This window comes from Orycteropus afer, unplaced genomic scaffold (genome assembly GCF_000298275.1).
Source record: "Orycteropus afer afer isolate SDZICR_OR568_19922 unplaced genomic scaffold, OryAfe1.0 scaffold00022, whole genome shotgun sequence".
Taxonomy (NCBI): Eukaryota; Metazoa; Chordata; class Mammalia; order Tubulidentata; family Orycteropodidae; genus Orycteropus; species Orycteropus afer.
Genome location: NW_006921609.1, coordinates 20,408,299 through 20,414,968, shown reverse-complemented (window position 1 = coordinate 20,414,968; position 6,670 = coordinate 20,408,299).

The window sequence follows — 6,670 nt, the reverse complement described above, 5'->3', positions numbered from 1 at the left end:
TTATGTGCCATCGAGTCAAACCCGACTCATAGCGACCCCTCCTTGGGTTTCCGAGGCAGTACCACTACGGAAGTAGGATTGCCCAACCTTCCTTCATAAACATAATTATATATATGTATATTCTCCACACAGAAAGCTTTGTAGTCTGAAATTGATCCAGATGCAATCAAGATGCATTTATAACTACTGGTGATTGGGATGTAAAACTTAGAAACAAGAAGAAAGACTGGTAGTTAGAAAAAGTGGCCTTGGTGATAAAATGGCTCTGGATATTCCATGATAGAATTTTGCAAAATCAACAACTTATTCATTGTGCACACCTTTTTTCAACAACATAAACAGTGATTATACATATGGACTTTGCCAATAGAAAACATATGAGTTAAATCAACTACATTTGTGGAAAGAGATGATGGACAAGCACAATATTTTCAGTGAGAACAAGGCCAGGAATCAGTAAATAAATGGACCATCAATTGTTCGTATGTAAGTTCAAGTTGAAGCTGAAGAAAGTTAAAACTGCTCTATGAGATCCAAAATATGACCTTGATCATATTTTGATAATTTGATAGTATTTTGATAATTCCATGTTAATTTAGAAATTATCTCAAGAATAGATTTGATACATTAAACAGCAATTACCAAAGATCAGACAAATTGTGTGAGATGACATTGTGGACATCATATATGTAGAAAGCAAAAAGGACAGAGAAGAAAGAAAGAAGCAAAAAGGATGAGAGAAGGGACACTGAAATTTGGTCTTATATGTAAAGCAGCTAAAGAGAATGGAAGAAATAAGGAAGTAAAGGGTTGAACAGAAGATTTCAAAGGGCAGCTCATGATGATAAAGTGTTAAAATGAAATGTGCAAGGACCAAGAGTTAGAAAACCAAAAGAGAAGAACACGCTTGTCATTTCTGAAGTTGAAAGACCTGAAGAAAAAATTCAAATCTCAAATTGAAATGGTTAAGGATACTGTGGACAAAATTTTATGGTTTTATAATCTGGAAAAGTGTATGTCAGGGTTGTATCTTTTCACCATAATTGTTCACTTGCATGCTAAGCAAATAATCCAAGATGCTGGACTATATGAAGAAAAATGCAGCATCAGGATCAGTATCTGCGATATGACACAACATTGCTTGCTGAAGGAGAAGATGACTTGAAGCATTTACTGAAGAAGATCAAAGACACAAAAGAAAATAGCCATTTTAAATCAGAGCCAGATAGAGGTGTGTTTCAGATGCAAGCCACCAAACCCCTAGAGCTACCTGAAGTAGGAAGAGAGAAGGAGATATTCTTATTCAGTCTTTGAAGAGAGGATGATCCTCCTGACACATTTATTCAGGACTCCTAATCTCCAAAACTGAGAGATCATAAATATGTGTACTTATAAGCCATCAAATTTGTGGTACTTTGTTCCTGCTATCCTAGGCAACTCATACAGTCTCTCTTCCTCTTTGCAACTCCCTTACACATCCAAGCTGGAAGGATATTCATGTTTCCTTTCCAAGGATCTATTAAGTATACCCAAGACTGTTCTCAGGCATTGCTGTTTGACTTGTCCCTATATTTCCTCTTAGTTCCCATCAAAGAATCCTGGCTCAAATCTCTCTTGGATTTAAAAATAGTTAGTCTGTTATTTTCTAAGAAAAGAATAAATTATTTGAAAGGTGATAGTTTAATTAAATATCATTCCTAAGGTCTTTTCAATTTTAAAAGGTAACTCAGTAGATTCCTTCATTCATTCATACCCTGAATATATTGAGTACTTGCTATTTGCAAACACCAGCTGTGTAAAATTGAAAGATAAATATAACACATACTTTCTTCTCTCAAAAAGATTATATCTAGTCTAATGGAACTAATAATGATTCTAAATAAATTAAAAGTATAGTGCAAAGCTGTGGTTCTCTAAGTGTAGACACCTGGGCTATAAAATCAGTGTTACTCAGAAACTTGTTAAAATGTAAACTTTCTGGCCCCACACCATATCTACTAAGACAGGAACTTGGTGTTGGAGCCCAGAAATCGAAATTTTAATAAGTTCTTCTTTCCCCAATTATTCTAATGCTTGCTAAAGTTTGAGATTCACAGGTGTAGTGTTTAAGATTTAGATGCTGGATACATACTAAACAGGTTCAACTCTTAACTCTACATACTCCTGGCTAAGTGATTTTAGGAATTACTTTGCCCTTTATACGTCTGTATCTTTATTTGTAAAAGGAAGCTATTGATAAAGATGGTACCTTCCTGACTGGATATTAAAACAGCATTGAAATCACTAGAGGCACTAGGTGCAATCAAAGTGAGGCCAGAGTGTTTGGAAAAGTTTTGGAGCAGCCAAATCTGATAATCATAAATCTTTCATCTTTATTTTATTTACAAGAGTAAATTTTAGTCCAATTGGGTAGTAGAGGAGAAGCTTTTGGAATAACCTCTAGCAAGTTTTCACTCATAGCCCAAGAGTCTTCCAACATCTTGGTGGAAATTTTATCAATTAAGGTTAAGTTTTCTTTGGGTCTTTTCATTCTGCCTATTCTAGCCATAATTGGGCTTCCCATGGTTCAGAAAGCATTTGAGCAAAGTGACGTAAGTCAGGGATCCCAGGTTGACAGTTTTCAAAAAGATATAAAATTCCTCAGAAAATCTGTAAGCATCCTCACAGAGCCTAGGAAAATCTTTCACAACACTAAATAATTCTTATCATGCTCATGTGGCAAAAGTGATATGAGGGGAATCTTCAGCATCACAGCTGGGGTGAATTTTAAACAGAATTTCTGGCAAGGGTTTATTTGATGTTTTTTAGGGATAAAAAGGAGGTTCAGATAAAGTGTTATCAGAGGAGTAGGAAGGCAAACAAAGATATAAAGAGGTGGCAGTTGACAGGGGAGCAGAAGTAGTGGGAGCTGAAATTTAACATTGTAATTCTTTATTCTGTGTGGTTAATTTAAAGACAGTGTCAGCAGAGAAGCAATTTTACTCTTGAGATGTCTTTTAGAGGTCTCAATGTACAATTTAAAAAAAAAAAAACAAACTGCCATTGAGTTGATTCTGACTCACCGTGACCCCCACTGGGTTTTGAAGGTGGTAAATATTTATGGAAGTAAAGATTATTTTGCACAATCTTATTATACTGCACCATCAATCTATATTGCCTCATCTTCCTTGATAGAGTGGCTGGTGGCTTTGAACAGCCAATCTTATAGTTATCAGTCAAATGATTTAGGCACTTTGCCACCTATGCACTATTTAATTCAGGAGGCTCAATTCTTTAACTTACTGTCCTGAAAAATTAATTTAAAGAGATCAAAAGTTCCCCAAAGTAGCCATTGATTTTCCAAACTGTCTCAGGTGAGATTATGCCAGACAAACAAGAACATGCATGATGTTGCTGTTATTGTTTTGAAATGTCATTATGATGTCAGTTTGCAGGGAGCTCTGGTAGCATAGTGCCTAAGGCAGTTGACTGCTAACCAGAAGGCTGGTGGTTCAAACCCACCAGCTGCTCCTCGGAAGGAAGGTTGGGCAATCTACTTCCATAGTGATACCACCTTGGAAACCCAAGTAGGGGTTGCTGTGAGTTGGGTCTGACTTGACAGCACATAGCAACAACAACAATAACTAATTGCAATCCTATGCACAACAGAAGTTAATGCTACCTGGTCCTGCACCATTCTCAAAATCATTGCTAAGCTTGAGCCCCTTGTTGCAATAACTGTGTCAATCCATCTCATTGAGGGTCTTCCCCTTCTTGCTGACATTCTACTTTATCAAGCATGATATTCTTCTCCAGCCACAAACAGTTCGACAGCTACTGTGTCCATATCAGGATGTCCCAAGGATCATCAAGTAGGAGATTAACACTTCATTATAGATAAGATCAGCTTCAACTTGAAGTCCTTTGAAATATAAAGGTTGGACACTTGGCTAGGAGGGAGTGAGTTACCACTTAGGTGAGTGGTGCCAGCTGGTTTGGCTATACATGAATAAAGTCATGAATGCATTTTCCCAGTTACAGATTGTTTACATCTTCATATATTCCTCCCATAATGAATGGTTTATATCCTGTCCTTTTGCTTCATGGGAATGCATATTGCTTCCATTACATCCAACATGAGTACCTCCAATTTGAAATCTTCCTTTTATGTTGTAAGAATGATAACTTGGAGTAACATGGAGGAATAGGCAGACAAGCGACACAGACCATCTTCAACAAAGAAAAGAAAAACCAGTTGACAGAGATACAGAAGATAATCCTGGAGCCCTGAACTTTGAAAGGAACTATACAGAAGTGGGTTAGGCACCAACTTGTAGAAAACCTGAATGAAAACAGTGAGTACAGAGACACTCAGAGCTGCAGACTATCAGCTACTATGATGGGACCAATAGCTTAAATATTTCCAAGTGGTGTTGGGACATGAAAATTGACCTAAAGATCAACTCTGGTCACCAAGAGCTATGCGGACAACTGCACTGGTGACATATGACTAGGAAGGGAAACAGCAAGGAGGGAGAAAACCTGAACTGTTGACTTTCCACTGTCCAGAGAGCACAGCCATTTTGATTGTTTACACATGGCAGCCATTTTGGCTATGTAAACTGACCGAGGACACAGACAAGTGGTGGCCATTTTGGATATTTAAAGTGACTGAGAGTGCAGCCATTTTGAATCTTTACAAGTAGCAACGATTTTGGATTTTAAAGTGATAACATTCTCATTCAGATTCCAGGGACCTAAGAATAGGTTCTGTTTGCCAAGGTCATCAGGGACATATGAGAAGCTGACAACAGGAAAGGAGACAAGTGGTGAGTGTATAAGTGCTGTCAACTAGTGAATAGAGGAGCAGAGCACAGTACCCTCCTTGTGTAGATAACATACAAACAAAACAAAGAAAATTAAAATCATGGGCAAGTCACTCCAAAATACAATCACCAATTAAATATAAACACAAAAATGTCACAATGCCTCTGAGACAACAGAGCATCGCAGTCCACACAAAGAGGCAAGATAAAGCAGGAGAAAGAAGGGACCAGGATACAGACCCAAAAACATCCCCGAGGAAGATGCAGCATTGGAACTCCCTGATAAGGAATTCAAAACAATTATATTTAGGTATCTTCAACAAATTGAGAGACAGATCAAGCAAAACACATAGAAAAACCCTAGAACAATTTTCAAAGAACAAAATAACAAAATATATGAAAAATCAGAAATGATATAAAATCTACAAACAGAAATCCAGAAGATTAATACTAAATTTTCAGAAATAGATAAGACATTGAATGGACAAAGGAGCAGAATTAAATCAATGGAAGACAGAATTATGGAGACTGAAGGCAAATACCTGAACACTTCTTTGAAAAGGGATAAATCAGAAAAAAAGATCAAAACAAAATGAAGAAAGCCTAAGGTTTCATGTGGGATACCATCAAAAGGAATAACCTATGTGTCATCAGAATTCAAGAACAGGGAGACAAATAAACCACAGAGAAAATTGTTGAAGATTTGTTGCAAGAGAATTTTCCTGATATGATGAAAGATGAGAATATATACATTCAGGAAGTCCAACGAATCCTAAAGAGGATAGACCCCAAAAGAAAATCACCCAAACATATCATCATCAAACTTATCAAAACCAAAGACAAAGAAAGACAAAGTTACCTACAAGGGGCAACCAATAAGACTAAGATCTAATTTCTTGACACAAATCATTCAGGTGAAAAGACAATGGGATGGTATATATAAAATGCTGAAAGAGAAAAATTTTCAACCAAGAATTATGTGCCCAGCAAAATTGTCCCTCAAATATGATGGTGACATTAGGACATTTCCAGAGGAAGACGCAGATAAGCAGAAATTAAGGGAATCTGTTAAAACCAGAACAATCTTACAAGAGATGCTAAGGGGTGCCCTTTGGACAGAGAAGGAACAACAGCCAACAACACCTGACCATTAACACACATGGTGATACAACCCAGAAACCAACCCAGCTATGGAAGTATCCAAAGTAAAGAACCCTACAAGATTGTAAACAGGGAACCAGAGACATCAATTGACAAATGAGGACAACTACAAACCAAAAAGATGGAAAAAACTGTGTCATTACAGAATTTCTAGATGGTAGGGAAGTCAAGACAACTACAAGATAAAACAGACTATTCTAAACGTGGGAAGAAAACTATAAATCACAGGGTAACCTCAAAGAAAAATAATAAACCTTCACATCAACAACAACAACAAAAAGATCAGTATAAATATTCAGCAAAAACTAAAACAGTAGCAATGAAGGAAGTGATAACATGATTCATAAACAAAACAAGCTCAACATAGAAAATTATATGGAACAAAGAAATCGACACCATGAAAAAGGACATAAAAAAAATGACAGCAACAAATTCATATTTGCCGATAATTACATATCTGACAAGGGACTTAACTCTAAGATTTATAGTGGAAGAGTGGATGACCAAACTATGGCACATGCACATAATGGAATGCCATGCAGCACGAAAGAATAATGTAGAGTCTGCAAAACACCACATAATATGGATGAACTTGGAAAACATTATGCCAAGTGAAATAAGTCAATCACAGAAGGACAAATATAGTATTAGTTCATTGTTGTGGAGGTCAAGGAAAGGTTTATATATGGAAGGAAACTTTCTTT